The sequence below is a fragment of the Thermobia domestica genome, chromosome 14 (assembly GCF_964235325.1).
Source record: "Thermobia domestica chromosome 14, izTheDome1.hap1.1, whole genome shotgun sequence".
NCBI classification, from domain to species: domain Eukaryota; kingdom Metazoa; phylum Arthropoda; class Insecta; order Zygentoma; family Lepismatidae; genus Thermobia; species Thermobia domestica.
Window position 1 is genome coordinate 142,872,654 of NC_137467.1, and position 23,985 is coordinate 142,896,638.

A 23,985-nucleotide genomic window follows, 5' to 3' on the forward strand; every position below is an offset into this window, starting at 1 on the left:
TCCTTTAGTGCATCTTATATCCCTCTCGTTTGTCGCCCAGGATCCCAGTTGAGAACTCCTGCTCTAGGATGAAGTACAAAAAATTGATTTTAAACAGTTGATATTTCTTTGATTGCGTGCCATGCATTATATTGTATGCCTTAGTGATTTATATTCTTCATACAGGGTATTCCAATCCCAAAATTCTGAAATCATAATACAGCAGATATTTTATCTGTAGCACCTGACATGTAGAATCATTGATCCTGTTATCACCAACTGAATATTAATACAATTGTAGCAGCGAGTAGCTCTTGTATTTTGAATAAATGTAGCTCTAACAATTGAGGGGGTGAACGAAACAGTGGTCTAACCCCCATTTTTAAAAATGGTGAAGAATCTACTTAAACACATGTGGTTTTTTCTACAATATATATGTGTACAATGTATGACACATTCAACCACTCGTGGTTTGCTTTGATATATTGTACAAAAAGCACATGTGTTTAACTTGATTTTTCTCCATTTTTAAAAAATGTGTGTTAGACCACTGTTGCCCTCACCCTCTCAATTGTTTAGTGTTCGCGTACTCACACGATGAGTCACGAGCCTTTTTAGTGCATTGCCGTCACCACCCTGTGAATTAGGGTGGTCCAAATGTTGCTTCCCTGGTGCATCGGAGGGGTATGGCAACGCGTGGGAGCAATACTTTATGTGGGAACAATCTGCCTCCAATCGTGTATAAGTCAATGGTCCATTGATAAACTCGAAGTCCCTTAAGTTCACAATAGATGCTCGCAGTTATCGTCCTGATATTACATGTACAGAATGCACTCCACTCAGAACAGATTCGCAGAAACGATTATACCGGTGATAGTGTCCGGCACGGTGGCTCAGTGGTTGAGCACTTACCTGTAGTACGTGGGGTCCCTAGTTCGATCTCCGGCCAAGTTTGTTGTGGACAATATCGTGTCAGTGAGTTTTCTGGGGTACTCCCGTTTCCTGCGGACGTTAAACTAAACTATTTCATTTTCATTTTCACGGTGTAGCTTTTGTCTAATCCTAAACCCAAGCATCGGAGATGATTTGATTGGTGCATGTGGCAACAAGGATGACTAGAGAGTAAAAATGTAACTTAGACAGATATTTAGCATCTTCACGACCAGCTACCCGTAGTTTTTTTTTTTCTAATTCTAAACTCATGTATTGGGAATAATTGCCAAGCTCGTAATACTATTCTACCAAAATAGAATATTTTTAAAAGGACAGTTCTTGTTCTGATTTTTCATTCATATAGAGATCATTGAAAAAGCCTCAAACGAAATATATGTTATATTGCTTCACTATCAAATACTTTATTTATTTATTTACTAGCAGCGTTCACCCCGCTTCGCTGCGGTCACCCCGGAACGCAATAAACTTTGTTACTTAGATAATTTTTACTTTTTCGCTTTCAAGTGATATGATAAAAACCATAGAAGATTGCAGTAAATCTTAACATTATATCGCCTGTCATTTATGTTAACCCGCCCCGCTTCGCTGCGGTCATCCCGGTGCTGGCATATTGTAAAAGTGTCTGTAAAAATAAGCAAATCAATTAAAAAATTTTAAACAGAAGATTCAAGCTATTTTCCGCTGTATATCGCCTGTCATTTATGTTAACCCGCCGAGTGACACGGTCATGCGGGTTGCATATAAATACGTTTATTTTTACCTATGATGAACTAATAACAAAGGATTTGTACGTTATGGACACTTGAATGGTCAATTATCTCAAGACACTGGTAATTAAAAATTAAAGTGATATGATAAAAACCATCTAGGGTCCAAATCCTAATAACCCCCCAAAAATGAAAGAAATTGGTTCAGCCGTATTAGCGTGATGAGCGGACAAAATTTTGTACGTTCTCTTTTATATATATAGACTAGCAGCGTTCACCCCGCTTCGCTGCGGTCACCCCGGAACGCAATAAACTTTGTTACTTAGATAATTTTTACTTTTTCGCTTTCAAGTGATATGATAAAAACCATAGAAGATTGCACTAATGTTAACATTATATCGCCTGTCATTTATGTTAACCCGCCCCGCTTCGCTGCGGTCACCCCAACCCGCCCCGCTTCGCTGCGGTCATCCCGGAACGCAATAAACTTTGTTACTTAGATAATTTTTACTTTTTCGCTTTCAAGTGATTTATAGCGCCTGTCAGTTATGTTAACCCGCCGAGTCACAGGGTCATGCGGGTTGCATATAAATACGTTTATTTTTATACCTATGATGAACTAATAACAAAGGATTTGTACGTATGGACACCTGAATGGTCAATTATCTCAAGACACTGGTAATTGAAAATTAAAGTGATATGATAAAAAACATCTAGGGTCCACATCCTAACAACCCCCCAAAAATGAAAGAAATCGGTTCAGCCGTATTAGCGTGATGAGCGGACAAAGGATTTTTTGTACGTATTGACACCTGATTGGTCAATTATCTCAAGACACTGGTAATTGAAAATTAAAGTGATATGATAAAAACCATCTAGGGTCCAAATCCTAACAACCCCCCAAAAATGAAAGAAATCGGTTCAGCCGTATTAGCGTGATGAGCGGACAAAGGATTTTGTGCGTTCTCTTTTATATATATAGATTTATTTATTGGTGAAATAACTATAGAATGTTTCTTTCAATTGTAAACCCACTCTCTCATTCTTGAAAGACTTCCACGAAGCAGTGTGTGATAGGAAAGTCACGAAGAAAATATATACCATAATGCATCAAAATCAAATAATTTTGGTGAAAGTTAAAGAGGAAATATCGAAGTTTGAGAAAATTTATGCCTTTTTTTACATGTTAACCCTTAAGGGATCCGGGGTTTTGAGGGTATTTTTTAGACTTTCAGTCAAGCAGCTACTGCATCGTCACTATTTATCCTAGGATCATGGTTCATACCTCATTCTCTTCAGAATGGAGCTGGATTTCAAATGGTACCACTTGCATGCTCATACCGTACACTAAGAGAGGAAAAATGATGTCAAAGGGAAAATTTCGGGGATTTTTCACACTTTGGGCCCCTCTGGAACGGCCCTGTGTGAACGTAGAGATCTCAAAAAATCTCATAAAAAGTACTTGATATACTAAATGTGTGTGCCAAATTTCAAGTTTCTATCTTGAATAGTAAGGGCGGAAGAAATTTTATCAAGAATTCCCACAATGCCCCAAATTACCGCAAAACGCCATGATCTCAGGTAAAAAATTTCCTGAGACATCTCTATTTACCCTAGGACTATAATCCGCCAATCATTCTCTTCAGAATAGAACTGCCTTTCATCCGGTACCATTCACATGTCTCCATCATGTATCTAAGGCGGGAAAATCCCGAAAAAAGGGATTTTTGATCTAAATATCCCTTTTTTCAACTTTTAGCCCCTCTGGACCCCCTGTTTTAACGCAGAAATCTGAAAAAATCTGTTAAATACTACTCGGTGGACAGAATGTTTGTGCACAATTTCAATCTTCTACGTGCAAAAATAAGCCCGCCAAAAAAATATATACCGACAATGTACCATATTCCCGTATACAGAAGGAGATTTTGTAAAAATTCCCTGAGACATCCCTAATTACCCCAGGACTATAATCCGCCAATCATTCTCTTCAGAATAGAACTGCCTTTCAGATGGTATGACTCACGTGTCTCCGTCATGTATCTAAGGCGGGAAAATCCCGAAGAAAGAGATTTTTTGGTAAAATTATCCCTTTTTCAACTTTTTGCCCCTCTGGATCCCCCTGTTTTAACGCAGAAATCTAAAAATCTGGTAAATACTACTCGGTGGACTGAATGTTTGTGCAAAATTTCAATCTTCTACGTGCAAAAATAAGCCCGCCAAAAATAATGAACATAGGCTTAATAAAAGAAAATATATTTTAGAATTATGATGTCATCACCTCCTATGTCTCGACGCAGGAGGGTGTGAAACCATACGTAAGGTCTTCTACAATGCCTCTGGACTTGAAAAAAAAACCGGACGAAAAAGCTCAAATAGGAAAGCGATAATAAAGATGCTCTGAAGAAAATATTTTCTATGTTTTATTACAATTGAATATTTCTTACGTAGTTTATAGTGGGAAATTGTTTTGCATGTGCATGTGCAAACTCACCACATGGAGTGAATTTTACCTCCTTCTTCTTGATAAAATGATTCTATTTCTGCTGGTTGAAGAAAGGCACATACTAAGTTTAGGTACAGGACCATTATCGTGCAACAGACAGATGGACAGATATATAAATGCCGATCGAATATATTGGTAGAAGCTTCACCATGCTCGCTTCAATAATACAAAATTTTTATCCTTCTGGAAAAGTCTTGCAGGCGCTTGTGTTATTACACATGTACGTTGTGGGGAGGTCTGAGAATGTTTAGATTGAGCTGAAACTTTGCAGAGACTTGACACCAAGTATTAGCTGTTCATGCATTATCTTGTTCGGAGTGATAGGTTTCGATGTGTTGAATCCTTTCGAACGCTGCTTTGGTTCTACGCCAAAGAATAATAAATGAGGTGAAGGAGACGTCGGAACAGCTGCAAGAGTCTCCTCTCCTCACTCACACAAGTGGAACTAATTACTTGGCGGTGGTGGTGACATACTGCTAAATAGCTAATGGGATTAGAAGCCTTTAACCCTGAACCGGACGCATGGCTGCGATAACTGAATACGTTGATGGCATGTGCTCTATACGCACTATAGCGCATATCGAGCCATAATCTTTATTCACTTTTATATAGAACAGAAGTGTAATGGTTCGTATAATGGCGTACACACAGTTTTATGAAGAGAGCATTTCAAGTCCTCACGTTCATATTACTGATATATTAAAAGTGGATCTGAAAGTGGTAAAAGTGGATCTGAAAAGGTAGGGGCACGCATGACGTTACGCCCTCGCCTGTGCCTATCTTTGCCCATTGTAATTTTTATGAAGTGAAGAGACATAGATATTTTCTGGAAGTGGAGGAACGGCGTCTCCCCGTGTTTCCCCCTCACTTTTATCCCTGGTTACAGAAAAAAAATACCAGGTGTTGGTGTAGGTATCTCGTATCCGGATTTCCTTATGTTCCTTCTCTTTTCTTTAAGAACTACAGTATTAGGTAAGATTTTATAAACCTACCAGTTTTTAAATTCTTTTTTAGACTATATTACACTTATGATTATTTGACGTTCTTGAGATACTGAGTTTGATTTGACTGTTCTATAGTATTGCCTGTAATTTTGCTATTGTAAATGGTAGAGTAGAGTGTGACAAGAAAGGAAAATTCACATATCTAAGTGAGCAGGGGTGTAGCACGATAGATTATTGTCTGAGTGCATTGCACACATATGATCGTATAACTCGCTTTACAGTAGGTGACCTGATTGACTCCAAACATCAGCCTATAATAGTAGAATTAAACAGCACAAAACACAACCACACAAACGTTCAGCTCTATAATGAGCACTACACACACACACAACCAGATAAGGGGCAAACTCAAAGTGTATTGAAATACAAATGACAGAAAAACAATGAAGAGAAATTCAAACAAAATCTGGACAATCCTCTAACAGAAATATACCTAATAGGCATAAACACATATGTAAACAACAAAGATATCGAATCTGGAAACTTAATTCTAAACAAATTACTATACTCAGTGGGGGGGGGGACCATGAGGATTGACAACACTAAAGTAATCAACAATAAAAGTCCATGGTATGATGCCGATTGCATCGCTGCGCGTCGGGAAGCAACTTCAGCATTACGTACGTTTAAACGAGGCAGAGGGGATTCTGATCTACTAACGGAATATTTGAAGAAGCGAAACCGATACAAAGAGGTATGTATAAACAAAAGGAAAGAATGGAATGAACTGTGGTTCCAGAGTTTACAAACAGCACTAGATACAAACGATTATAAGGAAGTATGGCGTATGATTCGCGGAAACAATACACAGGGAACGCCGAAACAAAACATTCCTACAGAAGTATGAGCGAGTACCTCTTGCTCCCATTCTCGACGAAGAAATATCCATTCACGAAATTAAGCTCGCTACAAAAAGTATGAGAAATAATAAAGCAGCAGGGGGTCGACGGTATTGTAACAGAATTTTTAAACACAGTGTAGAGAACGAAAAATTTATGAAATCATTAGCCGGAATGTTCAACAAGCTGTTACGGGGATCAGATTAACCGGGCTTATGGGGAAGGGGTATAATTGTCCCACTGTACAAAAGGAAAGGTAATGCACAGGACCCTAACAATTGTAGAGGAATCACACTTTTACCGGAATCACAATTTTACCATAAGTAAAATTTACACAAGAATACTGGCCACAAGAATAGAACGCTGGGCAAACTGCAATAACAAAGTATCGCCACTTCAAGCAGGGTTCCGAAAAGGCCACAGCACCGTAGACAATATAATGGTGTTGCGTACGTTAATTGACAAGGCGTTGACGCAGAAACGAGGCAAACTGTTCAGCTGCTTCGTCGATTTTGAAAAAGCTTTCGACACCGTTAGCAGAATTGCTTTATTGTACAAACTAAGAACGTACGGTATGTCCACTCAAACACTTCAAAGCATCGATAAAATATACAAATGGGTCGATTTCTGTGTAAAAAGCGTCCGAAATAAAATGCCCGAACCCATACCATCTTACATAGGCCTAAGACAGGGATGCCAACTTTCCCCAATACTATTTAATCTATTCATCAATGACGTAGTTGATCCACTAGATAAAACCGATAGCCACCCTCCGCATGTACTGCAAACATCAATTCCAGTATTGTTGTACGCTGACGACTTGACAATCATGTCACAAACCGTAGTAGGATTGCAGAAAGCATTAAATGCATTAGAAGCATACTGCAAAGAATGGAATCTCAAAGTGAACGTAAACAAAACGAAAGTGGTAGTATTTAAAAAGGGGTACAAACTGGCAAAAGGAGAGAGGTGATCATATCAGGGGAAGAGTTGGAAACAGTTAAAAGCTTTAAATATCTGGGAGTGAACATATCGTATAATGAAAATTGGATCGACCATCAGAAAAAGTGGCAGCTATCAAAGTAAAAAGCATATTGGCAACACGAGAAATCTTGAATAGACACAACAACGTTCCGTTCAAATTGGCCACGCGTGCATTTAATACACTACTGCAGCCCATACTTCTGTACGGATGTGAAGTTTGGGGTACAAACTGTGCTGATAACATAATTAATAAAGCAGGAACCAAGTTCATTAAACAAATATTAGGGGCACCACAATCGGCACCTAACAGCGCGGTCCTACTCGAGACAGGGAGGTATTCCGTCAGCTCAATCATAAAAATAAGGGTACTAAAATATTGGCTAAACCTGTGCGAATCAGAAAACGGGAGGGAAATTCAGAAGCAATGCTTTGATTTTTAAATGAAACAGAGAAGTAATATTTTTTGGATAATAGGAGTAGGGAAACTATTGCAAGAGCTAAATATGTTCGACTTCTTAGAAAAAAGAAACAAGAAATCAAAAGAAATGTGTAAAGTAATTAGAGAAAAAGTAATTTCAGATGCAACTGAAAATTTGAAAGCTGATTGCGATACTAAGTGATCTTTGACAACATATATAAAGATTAAAACAAATGAGGAAGCAGAAAATTATCTCGAGCTAGGGAGGGACCAAAGAAGTGCCATAGCAATATTTCGAATGGGGGTATACAGATGGAAAAGTCCGAAAAATGAAAACGGAAATTATTTATGTAGTTTATGTGGAGAGATTGAAAATGAAATACATAGTTATTCGAATGTAAGGTGCTAGAGGAAGAACGCAACAGGGGAAGGATAGGGGATAGGATCCGTGACAAAAACTTAGAATTAAAATTCTAAATGCTACTGATAAACAGAAGCTATCAGCTCTGGCAAAATTTTTGCAGTCAATCGTATCGTTTACGTGAAGAAGCTTTGAAAGAGGTTGAGGACAACAATGCATCCTCTACTCCATCATAAGAAAACATTTGTTAATTAATCTTTTAGTGTACCTATTCAGTTGTATTTGTTGTTGTGTATATTCACATTAGAAGTGTGTCATAAACGTGTAGAATTGTATTATGGGCCACAGGCCTTCAATACAAATAAATAAAATTTAAAAAATATTGCTGGCGGTTAACGAAAAAGAAAATGTTTAACATTTTCAATCCAACTGTAGTTCCGGAACGACAGGCTGTAAACTTACATTAAATCAGAATGTCATTCGAGAATGACACGACCATTTAAAATTTAAAATGCCAAACAAAAATGAATTTTCTATGCTTTTCTAATTGAAAAAAAAATAATTTTGAGTGCTTTGTGAATTATCTACCGACAAAACTGATCCAAGAATACTTTCAATCATTGTAGAAAGAGAACTAAAGAAAGTGTATCATTATCATTCACAACACTCAAGCATTATTACGTTGCAAGAAATAAAGTTATTGTTTTTAATGATTATTGACATATGCATTGCACCGAAACCGGGATCTAGTAGATTGATACTTTTTTCTTTCATTTCTGGAAGTTTCTACCGTTTAGAATAAAAAAAGTTAAGGAAATACGTTTTCTAAAAAAAAAAAAAAATAACCTTTATTTTCTCCAGGACACAGGACTTTGTCAATTTAAGTACCCTGGGATCGAAAGTGTTAAAAAAAATGAGGCATATGAATTGCTAAATCTCATTGAACTGAATGAATTGATACGTGTGATACGTAAATCCTCATTCGTAGCTCTCCAAAAAATTGAGAAAAACAACATTTTTGTAAACCTAAAAATTGATGCTGTGCGATAACAGCGACATCTATTAAAATGAAACCAATGCTAAAGTAAGTATACATTTTTGGATCAAAAGATCCAATATATTTCAATCAAAAATGTTCTTGTATGCCTTACATCTGGAGAACTACATATAGTGTAGCCAAAGCTAAACTATCACTTAACTCAGTGTGATGTGCTCATTCCGTTAAAAAAAAAAACTTGATTTAGGGGTCGTTTAAAAATGTTTTGGTCCCTGATTCAAAAACTAATTATTGGCCAAGATCGCAATCTTTTGATCCATTGTTTTGGATCATTCCTAAATTTCTTGGCCAAGATCGCAATCTTTTTGAAGGTTTTGGATCATACTTAAAATTCTTGTTCAAGCTTTTCATTATGATTGACACTTACGAGATGAAGATACAATGAATGCTTAATGATTAACTTAAATATTACTTCTTGCCTAACTATAATATGAATATACGATATTGCAATAACTTTTTTCGAAGGTCATTTAGTAAATATGAATTGCAAGAAGCCTTCGTTTCCCTACAACGCAAAAAAGTGTAGAAATTCACTATACAAATTCTGGTTTCCATATTTATCTCCATATTACAAAAACGGTAAATTATAGCAAGAAATAGCTTTTTTGATATGAATTAATCGTGCAAAGTGTAAGTTTAATTTGTACATTTATCCTTCAATTCAATTCAATGGATTTGATTTCAATACTGATCATTATATTGAGAAGATGGTTATAGATAGGAGGATGCAGTTATATATATATATATATATATATATATATATATATATATATATATATATATATATATATATATATATATATCAGCATATACGAGGTGTATTCAAAAAATATCGAACCTTTGGTTGGCAAAAATACATTTATTGATTTGGAATCCGAAACACTAATCCCCTTCAAAATAATCTCCTTGGTAATGCACACACTTCTTCTAGCGTTCCCGCCGTTCTTGGAAACACTTCTGGAACGTAGTTTTTGGACTGGTGAACAACCATGTCGTCGCATTCCGCACGATGTACTCTCTTGACTCAAATCAGGTCCTTTTTAGTGGCATTTTCACCTTGGGGAAATAACCAAAAGTCACACGAAGCAGTGTCAGATGGTAGGGAGCTTGACAACACACAGGAATGTTGTGTTTGGCGATGAAAAGCTGAATCAATTTTCGCGGACACTCTCCTCATGTCCAAACTTTCATTCAAAATTGAATGTACCAATCCAATTGAATTGTTTCCGTTTGGAAAAACTTGATGTAATATCACTGCTCAAGTTTTTCTGTCATTTTACAGAAAACTGAAATCTGACGATCGCTCACTACGTCTTCACTCGTTGGCCGATTGCCAGAGACTGACGCTATCTACGAGCGGGAAAAAAATTCACGACCGCGCATGAGTCTCCCTCTATAGTTACACTGAAGAAAGTCTCCCGCCCTTCATTGGTTTACGCGGGAAAAAATAAGATTCAATAATTTTTTTCAATACATCACTTACATTTTATACAAAATGCTTTTTAAACTCAATATAACATAAGTAAAAATTTAGACTAAATAGAAACATTCAATCGTTTGAAACATGCCACTACAAACGATTTAACAAGGATTAAACGAAAAAAGAAGATTGGACTTGGCAACACTTTGATCGGTTAGTCTCTTCTCGTACAATTTGGAACGATAAAAGTTCGTGGCTTGCGTCCAGAGAAAGATAGACTTTAAAGAGTTCTCATTGACATTTATGAGATGAGAAAGAAGATTTTGCGCAGTTTGTGTTTGTAAAAAATATTGGAATGAAAACAATAGCAAAAACTAATGCAATGTTGTGATTGGAGCACGTATTGAATAGAATCTTTGTTTAACAAAGCAAAACAATTTTTAAATTGTTTTTGATAGTTTTTAAAAGTTTTTCGCATTGTATTTATTTTTCTGAGCCAGGAAATTTGTTTGTAATTCAACTAATAGAACTTATATAGAATTAAAATCAGTGATACCGAACGTTTTTTCTCTTGGTATCAAAAGTAAAACGAAAAATATCTAGATATTTACGTAAACAACCAACCAATCATCATAATACAAAAGTGCCAAGACTACATTCGCTGCTCGTTGAATGCAGAATTTCTAAAATTCAGTTGCTGTGGTGTGCTATGGTGAATTGTAGTTGCGTAAGTGTTCTATAGAAATGGGCCATTTTTATCTTTCGAGTTGTATAAAAATAAGAAAAAATGTACTAAGAGTAGTGTCTGTTGGTCTGTAATATTGACGTTTTGTTTCTAAAATTCATACCTTTGAGAGATATTCCTTTGATTCATGACTGGTAAATTTATTTTTGAGTTAACAGGTATTGAGCAACGAATGTGAGGTAGTAATCATTTTTATTTATTATGTTTTTTTTTTTTTTAGCGAAAAAGGGATGTACAGTTACAAATATCCATGGTAGGATTAGATATGTGCATGAGAGCTCCTTCGTGGCTAAAAGGTAGTGTACGCGCTTTTGGCGTGGGAGAACCGGGTTCGATTCCCGGCGAGAGCTCATGTGGTTCGGATTCCACATTAATCAGGAGATCCACGTCCCATATAGCCTAGCTGCTGAACGGAACGTAAAACTCAAAATCAACTCAACTCAACGTGCATGGGGGGGGGGGGGAATTTGCACGTGAACATTGTTCTAAGGTGGATTCATGAAGCAAGACAAACTTCCAGTGACGACAAACCATGTAGCGGAAGGTCAGCAACAATAGTGACTTCTAAAAGCCGGCAACTAGTTGACATCATTTGTGCAGTTCAGGAAATTCACAGCACATGAAACGTCTGTGACTTTGAATACTGTGGATTTAAGGCAGTGCAGAAAATTGTGGGGGATTTAGGTTACACAAAAGTGCATACCCCATCAGTTAACATCCACTTTGAAAGACTGAAGAGTGGGAGTGTGTTCAGAACTTCCGTTCATGTTTTAAAGACAATGAATAGATAGTTTTTCTTTTTAAATTTAATGTGACTTAAGCTGAGGTTTCAGTATATCAATTCAATACTAAGAGGCAATACTATTTCTAGACTTAAGAAGCTTAGAGGTAGAGCGTTGCTCAGTGGTAGAGCGTTCACCTTCGGTCCTTGGGGTCCCTGGTTCGATCCCAGCTCGCGTCGTGTGGATTTTGTGGTGGATAAACACCGTGCTCGTGGCTTTTCTCGGGGTTCTCCCGCTTCCTCCCACTTTCTTCATTCCACCATTTCATTCATTTCTCATCTTTACTGTGTCCTTTAGCCTAACCAGCATAATCGTGGGAAGTAAAACTTAAAAGATTTCATTTCATTTTTTACGTGGAATCTTAGTCGCAAAAGTTCCAAATGCTGTTCTTCAAGTTAGTGCTCGATTCCCTGTTTTCAAAAGCAGCTTCTTACATTGCCTGACATTTGTTTCATAGTATTGGGAAGCAAGAACAGCCATAGTGGAAGTCGTTGCAACCCAGCAAATACGGTCAAAAGAGGTACGAAGGGAGGAAGGGATGCTATAAAACTCAGCATGGGAACTTGAAAGAAATTTGCCGAACTGCACTTCTGTTGAGTGAACGCACTATATATCTTTTGAGAGATCTCATTAGGCTAAACAAAATTATATGAATGAATGTAAATCCTTATGTAACAAAAGAAAAAATATTTTTTGTGAACCTAAACATTGATGTTGTCGATAACCACACCACGTATTCAGATTAAATTGATACCGAAATATCTAATACTCAAGCGATCCATTATCAGTTTGTCAGCTAAGACGACAGATAGCTATAAATTAAGATTAATGAGCAGGACTGGAAATTTTAGGTGCTATGCCTTGTTTTGCTATTAAAATCACCAAATTAACTTGTTTTCCAAAGAAAATATTACATAAACACTTTTTGTTTGTATTGGTTGCACTTTCTTTCTCAATTTGGCGTCCGTTTGAGCGAAAGTGGCTATATGAGATATGGGATCCGAACCACATGAGCTATTGCCGGAAATCGAAGCCGGGTCTCCCACGCCAAACACGCGTGCGCTAACTGCTTACTCACGAGGGAGCTCTGCAGCTTTTCTTAATGTAATAACCTTTTTGCAGTTTTAAAACCTTTCTGGTTCCTTTTTCGCGTTTTAATCTTATAACAATTAAACAAGTAACATCAATCGTGTGCAGCATCATATTGCTTTCGCTTCGGCGCACTCTTGTTTGCAAAAGCTATTGAATAGAAAGTAGACAAGATCAAACTGAGCAATCATGATTATGACCAATCGATATTACTGAGTTCTTTTGTACATACAAATATTTATTTATTGACCGAATGGATTGATTGATTTGGAATTTAGCGTCCCATTTAGCACCGAGGCTGTATGAGACGCAGACCCTACAAATTAACGCGTGATGCGAACTACATAAACTCCCACCGGGAATGGAACCGGGTCTCCTGTGTCCAAGGTGCGTACACTAACAATATCGCTACAAACCATACAAACTGGCCGGAGATGCAGCGTCACTGAAAGAAAGAAAAAAACTTTGAAATGTTATCTGTTTTAACACTTTTCTGGACTTGCGACTTTAATAACATTGTATTTTGGGACTTATTTTAGGCAGACATTTTAATACAATAGTGAATTTTGAGTCATTATACCATGTATGATGTAATTTGTTTTAGGACTGTTTGAATGAATATTTACATTTGAAATTACCGTCTATTTTTTCTTCTTCCAAATTTTGCATCTTTACTTGCAGTTTTTAAAACCAAAACTTTGCTGTCTTTTCCATCTTGTTAGCGAACATGTTTGCTCTTTTTTCATCTTGTTAGCGAAAATTTTGCTCTTTTTTCCATCTTGTTAGTGAAAATTTTGCTCTTTTTTCCATCTTGTTAGCGAAAATTTTTGCTCTTTTTTCATCTTGTTAGCCGATTTTTTTCTTTTTCGTCTTATTAGCCAAAATTTAGCTCTTTTTCATATTGCTAGCAAAAATTTAGCTCTTTTCCATCTTGTTAGACAAAATTTGGCTCTTTTTTATATTTTTAGCCAAAATTTTGCAGCTGAAATTCCTCGCTCTTGAGTTAGGCAAAAATTATGATCAACTAAATTATAATTTTTGTTTAATTATGATACTGTCCAAAATTGATATATGCATCAAACTGAAGCCACTTCAAACTGAAATAACTGACATGCTTAAGAGTAAGTTCTGATGCGTAGTTTTTGAGAAGACCGAGAAAAATGATTTTTATGGTGTTAACAAGCGTATCCTTCGTTGTCAGCACGATGCAGTTGATACTTTTAATGCTGCTGGAACAGACCTTCCATTTATTTATGTACTGTCAATGAAATATATACACTGTTAAGTATCACATTCTATCTACTGTTGTTTGATTTTCCTAACAGTGATACATATACACATAATCGTGACGCACGTACTCCTAGCAGTGACACACACAATCCTAACATTGACACACATACTCATAACAGTGGCATACATGCTGATAAGTGTGACGCACGTACTCCTAATAGTGACGCACATAAACCTTACGGACACACATACATAATGGTGATGCAGGAATTCCTAAAAGTGACTTACATACTCATAACAGTGACGCACATAATCGTAACAGTGACATACCTACTCCTAACAGTGATACACATACTCTTAACATTGACGCATGTACTTCTCACATTTTCATAACAGTGACGTGCATAATCCTAACAGTGACGAACATAATCCAAACAGTGACACACATACACAGGGATGCAAATAACCATTTGTCCAGTAGTCCGGGGCGAGTGGTTCATTGGTGCGTGCAAGTATTTAATATCATACCGAAGGTAAATATATTACTTCTATTAAGGGGTGTGGGCTAGTAACTCTCACATACACATAACAATAGCGAAAGTACCCCTAACAGTTACACAAGTACTCATAACAATGACGCAAATAATACTAACACTGACACACATATTCATAAGAATGACGCGCATAATCCTAACAGTGACGTGTATTATCCTAACAGTAACGAACATAATCGTAACAGTGACATACATACACATAACCTTGGCGCACATACTCCTAACAGTGACACACATAATCATAAGAGTGGCGCACATGTTCCTAACAGTGGCACAGGTACTCCTATCAGTGACACCCTTACTACAGGGACGCACATAATCCTAACAGTGACATATATAATCCTAACAATGGCACACATAACAGTGACGCACAGTCCTAATAGTGACCCCTAAGTAATGATTCAGCTATACTCCTTGAGATAGGCAACCCATATTTATACTATGTAAATTGGGTTGCATAGTACAACCTAAAACTAAATTTCTTATAAATTCTAGTTTCCTTGGTGTATGTAGGAAGGAATGATCTGTCTAAAGAAAGGTTCTAGGCCACGTGTCTAGTATAATTAGAGAATTAGGGCCACCAGTTACTCTTACTCTATGAGTTAATAGTATATGCTAGGGGGCTTTAATGAAGCGAAAGATTGTTGGTTGCATTGACGTTTAGCGTCACTTTCAACACCAAGGCTACATGAGATATGGGCTACAGTTTCAAAGGTGAAATCCAAGCAATTATAATGAGTTCAAATTACAACGTTTTATCATCTGGAATCGATCTCAAGACCTCGTGCACCAAAATAGTGCACGCTAATCACTAGACCACCATGGAGGACTTTGATAAATATGTTTATGAATACCACTGAAACAAGAAATGGATACAGAACAGAATGGCTTCATTAGGCAGACATTGAGTTGTATACAACCAGGGCTGTGCCGTGGAAAATCAGCGCCCGGGGCGAGAGTATATGACGGCGCCCCCATACATATCTTCCGAGCATTTTTCCTATCTTTTTGCTTTTTTCTCCCAAATTTTTCGCCCCCCACGGCATGGCCCTGTATACAACAGTTAGTACTTCTCCGATATAAAGGAATTCTGACTTTCTATAATGTCAAGCAGACTTTCCATAATGCGACATATTTTACAGAGATAACATAGATTTGTTTTCACCTTACCAGGGAAAGCTCTTATTTTTCTATGAGAGTTAAAAATCTATAATTTAATAAGGAAAATAGTCAGAATCTGCAAGTGTGTAGTATATTCTTTCTTTAGTGATAAACTGACAACATAAACATATGTCAGCTTTTGGAAGAAACACGTTCCTTTGAATTTGTTCATTTTACAGAAGGGACAGTCTTCTCTAAATATCCCTTTGAATGAAAGAAACTATGTACTTAGTTATTTTTATGGATATTGACTTGAAAATTAACTTTGGATGCCAATACAAAAATTGAACGAATTAGATTTTTTCTTTTTAGTGAACGTGAAATGAAACGGGTAATATGTCTAAAGGGTGGAACGAGGAACAGAACGGGCTATTTTTTGTGTAAAATAAGACGTAAGGGGAGCGAATTTCTTTTCTCAAAAGAAAGTTTTCTAGTTCTGATATATATAAAGAAAAATACACAACTTATTTATAGGTTCTTTTTATTTATTTTCTTTCTACTTAATATAGAAGTATCAATGATATGGATAAGTACGAGGGGCAGTCAAAAAGTTACCGGAATCATGTTAGTTTTGTTATTTATGATGCAATCACAATGAATCTTGTACCGTGCAGTCTTTAAGTTGTCCAATTATGTATTTGACAAGTGTGAAGAGGTCATGGCAGTGTGCAAGGGCGCCCATGTTGTGGTTTCCAAGGGGGGGCAAGTATAAGCGACGTTTCAAAAATAGTTCCAAATTTTGCTGTAACATGTAAAAATTCTATTGGATTTTATATATTGTGAAGTACAAATTCTCTCTTCTAGGGGGCGAGCGCCCCACCTTGTCCTCTCCTGATGGGCGCCCTTGGCAGTGTGTACGAGTATAAATGAACGAAGAAGTGAGTGGTGGCCAGTTGGCACAATGTCGCAGTTCGAGCAACGCGTCAACAGCAAGTTCATGTGCAAATTGAAAAAAAATCTGCTTCAGAGACTTTGATAACCTTGAGAACAATTTAGCACCATCGGATGTTTTTGTTCTTCCCAAAGTTAAAAATGGGCCTCAAAAGTACCCGTTTCGCCACCGTAGAAGAGATAATAACCAACGTGAAGCCCGAACTTCGAAAGGCACCTAAAGAAGACTTTCGTCGATGTTTCCGGAAATCGCAGGAGTGGTAGAGCAAGTGTGTATGTTCTGAAAGTGCCTAGTTTGAAAGCGATTAAGTAAATGTTTATTTATATTGTTGTAATAAAGAGCTACAACAAAATTTCGGGAACTTCTTGACTGCTCCTCGTAAATAAAATGCACGTAATATAAACTCCACAACGTTATGGCGAATTTTAAAAATTAATATAAAGTATCCAAAAAATTATATACTGGGCGTAATAAAAGTCCAGGGTCATAGGCTAACTCCGTTATGTGTAAAGATATGAAAAAAATTAAAGGAGAGAACAGTTGCCGGAAATATATTGTTTTCAACTTTAAAATGGTGGAATTTTTCCAATCGCACTAGCTATTTGGATTCCACTCTAGTAAAATGCCCCAAGTTAAATTTAAATCAATGTTTCCAGATCAGTAGGCTATTCAAATGGAACGTAAAGGCACTCAAAAATGATATGGGGAATGTGTACATTGTTAGATGAAGGAACCTAGAACACTTTAATTTCCTTTCCAATAATGTTATATTATTCGTATGTTGAGGGTCTAAGAGAACTGCCTGCTGAACTAACAACATTGTTTTTTTTTATTTAACACGGGGTACTTTACCAATGAGGAACCTAAACGGCTGGTACAATTGAAAAAAAAATCCTCCATTTTAGATTGAAAACCACCTATTTCCAACAACTTTCCTCTTTTTTTCGTTTCCTTCGTATTTTTACTGTAATATCCCGCACATAATTTTATTTATAAACATTAATATGTACTCATATTTACAAACAATATCACGTCCATTTACTATAAGCCACTACGAGATGCAAACAACAAATCATCAGCACCACCACTCATCACATAATAAAAGAAAAAAACACACAAGCGCCATCACTACACCGGAGTCAGTCCTTGGGTTGTCAAATCCTCTCCTAGCTTGCAGTGAACCTCCGGAAAAACCTTAACCTAACCCAAATCTTTTAGCTTGCAGTAAAGCTCTCAGGCCTTCCTTTTCCACTTGGCTTGCAATGGAGCTCTGTTAAAAACTTGACAACTCTCATAGCTTGCAGTGGAGCTTTAAAAGATCTTTACCACAAAACCTGCTTGTAGTATGGATTTGTAGTTTTCTTTTTCCGCTTAGCTTACAGGAAAACTCTACGGGGCCTTAACCACTCTCTTTGCTTGCAACAGAGCACTAAAAATCCTACTCCATTTCACATAGCTTGCAAGAAGCCTTGTGAAAAATCCTTTTCTTGGCCATCTGGTACTAGGACATCTACTCAACCTAACCATTAAAAAAACTTTTATACTTATTTTTAGTAAAATTATATACCATAGTTTGTTATACCTAAAAGTTTTGTAATAAAATTGGTAGTGGAAGACAACAATTCCCGTTGTGTAGTTGTTGTACCTTCTACCTGTATCATCAAAACTTTACATTACTCATAATGTAGTGTGCCTATGGCCGCGGTATATGCTATACAACCCAACTTACATGACTGAAATTTTGGTTGTCACTCAAGGAGAAGAAATGAATCCCTTACATTTGTAACAAGTAGACATCTCCGCAGATCAGTTACGCTAGGCTTGCTCTCTTATGTGTGGTTTACTGCGAATACGACGAGTAAACCGTGAATTTCAGTGTATCTAGTTGATAATGACTGTGTGTGAAGGATATATAAATTCATATCCTCATTCTTGACTCAATTCAACTCGCAGTTCTGCATCGTTTCGTTGATCTCTGGAAGGAAAAATATGTTCAATACGGAGTAAATGGATTGTAGCTTTTCAATTTTGCACCATTGAAGTTGAGAAATGGAGTGAAAATAAGTTGAATTTTTAGACAAGTTCAAGAAAAATAAAAGGTAAGGATCATTGCACTGAAAGGTAAGGCAAACTTTTCCTTTTCTATTCCTGGCATTAAGTTATGTTCTGCTGGAGTTATTAAGGAAGCAATTTCTTGTGAAATATGAACTAAATTATAAGATATTTTCGGGAAACTTCGTGAGAGGAAAATTCGCCTTTTTGGATGCTTCGTAAAAGATAACATCCATTTCTTAAAATTATTAAGAAAATATTTGTTTATCAAATATTAATAAAATTGTATTAGTCATATTTTAAAAAAAACAATGTCAGAGAAAAACACTTACCCCGAAGAGTATACGGTACGACCCATTATGGATATTTTGATACTCAGCATTATGGATAACTTACTCAGCTTTATAGAGTTATTAGTGAAATTCTAAACTCAGATTTTGACAATCATAAAAGCTGGAATAAAAGATCAAAGTTTGGAAATTTATTTACAAACGCTCTTTTGGCCTGAATTCGATGTTTGTTGTTATTGTCCCTGTTTCTCGAAGTTCGAACAGAGAGTAGCAATAATAATAATAATAATAATAATAATAATAATAATAATAATAATAATAATAATAATAATAATAATAATAATTTCAAAGACCCAAGATATATTATGAAAGGATTTTATGGAGCATATTAAATCGAAAATCTTAATTCGTGCTAGCTGTACCTTTCTTGCTTCCTCTTAAGACCCTATTGTTACATATTTGAATATTATGACGAAGGTTCGTTGATGAAATGCCAAAAAAAAAAAAAAAAAAAGGCGTGATTAACTACAAAAAATAGACGGTAAAATGTTAGTCACATTATCTGCTTACTGAATCTTCCTCGGAGATCAACTTTTATACGTTAAAAAAAGTGATATGGCCTGTGTTAACATTTTTCACCCAAATTGTTTACGCTAAGAGGAAACAAAATATTCTGCACAGCCTTCTTCTAAAAATACGTTTTCTGAAATTGCCATAAATTCAATTAACCTACATTTTTTAATACCCCTTTCAAAGCAATATATTTATCGTCATGAAGACACCTGTGGGCCGAACGTGTCTACCTCCTAACACATTTAAAACCAAACCGATTAGGAAAAACTGACATCCTCGTCAGCAGGGTTGCCAGTTGTAGATCAATTTACTGCAAATGCTCTCACTAACCATACATCGGGGATTATAGATGCTAATTCTAAACATATAATATAATGGTTTGCTGTACAAAAAAAAAAAAAAAAAAAAATGCAAGGAAATAAGATTATTTATTTTATCTGACAAAAATATATTAACCTTAGCGATGATGAGTCATCCACTTCTACTTCATCCACTGTTTTATATAATACGTAGTATAGATAGATAGATAAAGGGACATTTCAATATTATTCAAATACCACCTCTTTCTTCCTTAGGAGCACAAGTTTCAAAAATACTGAAACACATATTGTCTTATTTTTAGTTGAGAGTTTATATACTGAATTTCATAACTCCGACTTAAGCCAATCCTCACATTTGGCACTTTGTAAATCTATATAAATAAAAAGGAAAGTGACTACGTTTGTGACTTTAATAACTCTTGAATCACCCGACCAATCTGGATTAAATTTTCAACATAGATGTGGTTCAGGCCTGAGATGTTTTTTATCATTTCACTTTGACTGTGAAATTTAGGGGAGGAGAGGGTATATATAAAATGATCTAAAATGACAGATATTAATGTCGAATTCATAGTTTTTGAGGTCCGCTGAGATGAACAGTGATACTTCCAATGCTCTTTAATTTAAATTCAGCCCTGCAACTTAGGAGAGGGGTATATATAACAATGATCGAAAATGGCCGATCTTAGTGCCCAATCCTTAGTTTTCGGGGTCGCTAAGATGAATAGTAACACTTCCGATGCCGTTTAAATTCTTAATTTGAATTTAAACGGCATCCGAAGTTTTACCATCACCACACAACTTGGAGGAGAAGAATGGGAGATATATAAAAATGATCGAAGATGACTGACGTCAGAAGTCGCTTAAGTAACAGTAAAAAGTGACTGACTAACGGAAATATTACTGATTTTTTTTTTTAATTTTAACCCGGCGAAGCAGGTAATTGACGCTAGTAAATAAATAAAGAGAAATTCTGATAGTATAGAAATTGGCCCCTTTCTTCCTTAGGAGCAAGATTTTCGAAAACATTCAATTACGTATTCCTTTATTTTTACTTGTGAGTTTATAAGCTTACAAATAAGTTGGTATTCAAATCTCCAACTTAAGCGAATCCTCACATTCGGCACCTTGTAAATAAATACAGGGGAATGCTAATATTATTGAAATTGTCTGCCTTTACCCCTTTAGCGGTGAAATTTTTAGAAAACGCTGAAATACGTTATTTTTTAAAAAATTTCTATTTAAGAGTTTATATCCCGAATCTCACATTTTCAAGGGGCCACGGTGATTCAGTGGTAGAGCCACTTATTCTGGTACGTGCGGTTCCTGGTTCGATCCTCATCCAAGTAAGTTTGTGGTGAACGATATCGTGTTCGTGATACTCAGGGTACTCCATTTCCTCCCATTTTCTCATTGCTTTGTTCCATTATCATTTACTTGCCTTAATCAGCCGTCTCCCTTAGTCTAAAGGGCATAATCGTGGAATCACCAATTTTTCATGTTTATATACTGTCTTATAATAATAATAATAATAATAATAATAATAATAATAATAATAATAATAATAATAATAATAAGTTGTAGCAGTAGTAGGTCATTGATAGTAAATTAATAATTATATTATTTATGTAGGATACTTGGAGAGAGTAGTTGAAATTACACCCAGGATTTGGCTCGATTCGATCCGAAATACGACAGGAATTCGTGTCAAGTTTCGAGTCGAGTTGGAGGAAATTTTTCGAGCCGAGTTCTCGAGTCGAGCTCAAAAATGTCTATTTCGAGTCGAGTCAAGTTTCAAAGAAAATTCGCTCGTGCAAGTCCCTACAAGTGAACGATGATGGAAGAATTGGTAGGGTGGGTGAGAAAGTGGGAGGAAACGGGAGTACCCCGAGAAAACCCACGGACACGATGTTGTCCACCAGAAACTTATATTAGTTGGCCACAAATTTAACCAGGAACCCCACACACCAGAGGTGAGCTTAGTTTGATTCAGATTTGAACTTCATTATAGGGTTTAATGCAGACATCAGGAAGATTATTTGCCCTTGAAACTATTTACCCCAGTTTAATTATCAGATAATAGCTGAAATGCACGTTCTTCACACGGGAAAATAAGTTTATGGAAAATATTGAAATTATTTAATTAAACGCTCTTCCCCGCCCTTCGGATACTCATTTCAATCAAACTATAATGATAAAACCCATGTCAACCCCGTGTTACGCTCAACAATTCATTTTCAATGGTTCAACCGTTTTCCTCACTTTCGCCATTTTATGAATACAAAGTGGGAAGTAATTACTAGGGATGCGCACAAGTCCAGTCAAGACAGGATTTTCCTGAGAAAATTCGAGTCGAGACACAGCTCTTCCAATAGAAAAATATACGCTTTTTTGAGTCGAGACATCACTTTTACAGCACATTTTCGAGACGAGACAGCATCAAATATTGTCTCGTGCGCATTATTAAAAATTACTTCCGTTCCTCAGTCAAAAGCGAAATTTTCGAAAACGCTAGGATACATTGAGAAGTTTGAACACTAAGTTTTATCTTCCTAATTTGAAGGGAGTCGCTAGAATTTCTATTTTGGCAGAAATTTTGAACCCCTTCTCCTCTTTAATGATATGCATTTTAATCTAAGTGACATGACATTTAAAAAAAAAAAACACATTTCAAGGTAGATAAAAAAAACATTCGTACGATTTAGCCGTTTTCCTGTCGTCAATCACAAACATTATTACTATCTCTATAGATAGGTGCACAGTGGCTCAGTGGTAGAGCGCCTGCCTCTTGTGCATGGGGGTCCCTGATTCGATTCCCGTATGGAGTAAGGTTGTGGTAGACAACATGGTGTTCGTGGGTTTTCTCCTCGTTTCCTTCCACTTTCAGATTCTACCAATTCTCCCCTCATCATTCACTTGCATTAATTCTCACCAACGTAATCGTGGGACGTTAAACTCAAAGATTTCATTTCATTTCACTTTATTTACAATATTTAGATACACGTTATTTGAGAATTATTCCGTTATTTCATTAATTATGTATAAAGTATATAATGCCCAATATGGAAACATCCACAAGAGCACTAACTAAAGATGTTGGTCTAGTTAGTGAGAAAACATGATTAATTCTGTTGTTGGCATTCTCGACTTACAGTCACAACTGTGGAACGAAAGGAACTACCATGTTATTGAGTAAACTGCATATACCACTAAGCTCCGAGTTAAAATTCTTCCGTTACCGTCCCCCCTTCCTCTTCTTTTTTCTTTCTTTTTCTTTTTTTCTTTCTTTTTTTGTTTTTCTAAATGCTTCATTAGATAGCAACTGAACAACAAGAACTTGTAAAGAAGTTTTTTTTTCTAATTTGCAGAAGATAGGGTACGTAAGCTTTACACGGGAGAGCAAGACATCTCAGACGGTGACGTAACTATACAATCTAGTTTTGTGATGAGAGGAACGAAGAATACTCACTCATGACGAGGGGGAAGTGGGGTTTGTAAAGAAATTTCTTCCGCAAATCTTTTCGCAAAGGCGTGGAACTGCCTTTTCTGGCGCCAATCTCCGTCCATACTGTGGCGGTTCAAGCGAAGGCAACACTGCACAGTTCTCCAAATAGAAGTTTGTATCAGGGGGATTCTATTCCTATCTGTTGCGTGCCGTGTGCAAAGCGCGCACTCCTCCAAAAGACTAGGCTCGTGAAGATTTGTCTTGCAGCCATTCGAATTACAGTAGTGACGGCAAGCAGAATCTCCTTGTGCTTGTTCCGGCCTCTTCCCTAGATTCTTCTCTGTCGCCAAAGCCCTCCAGGTAAGGAATTAACTACGAGTGAAACAGTGAAACAACAGTCTCCAGCAAACAACGAAAATTTACGATCTTCTTTTGTTTCCAGTGTTTCGAGCAAAGGAAACGTGTTAATAGTTCAATTGAAGACAATAGCTACTATTATAACAGGAGTTTACCGTTCTTCGTCTGGACCTGTTTCTTTTACTTTCCTACCTACAATTAGTGTAATACAAATAAGAAGAAAGAATATCTAGTGTGCATTTTTGGTTGTTTCGTTTGTTAATTATTTA

At 36.5% G+C, this 23,985-nt stretch overlaps 1 protein-coding gene across 6 annotated transcripts in view; it reads left to right on the top strand.

Moving 5' to 3' along the window:
• The first annotated feature begins 23,556 nt into the window (after positions 1-23,556).
• The window catches only part of LOC145670366 (muscle LIM protein 1-like), an 86,076-nt gene continuing 85,647 nt past the window's right edge, over positions 23,557-23,985 (top strand). For all 6 annotated transcript variants that reach the window (XR_014128292.1, XM_081738965.1, XM_081738962.1 and 3 more), the window contains exon 1: positions 23,557-23,719. The gene's annotated coding sequence lies outside the window, so the exon portion shown is untranslated. The remainder of the gene's footprint in view (positions 23,720-23,985) is intronic.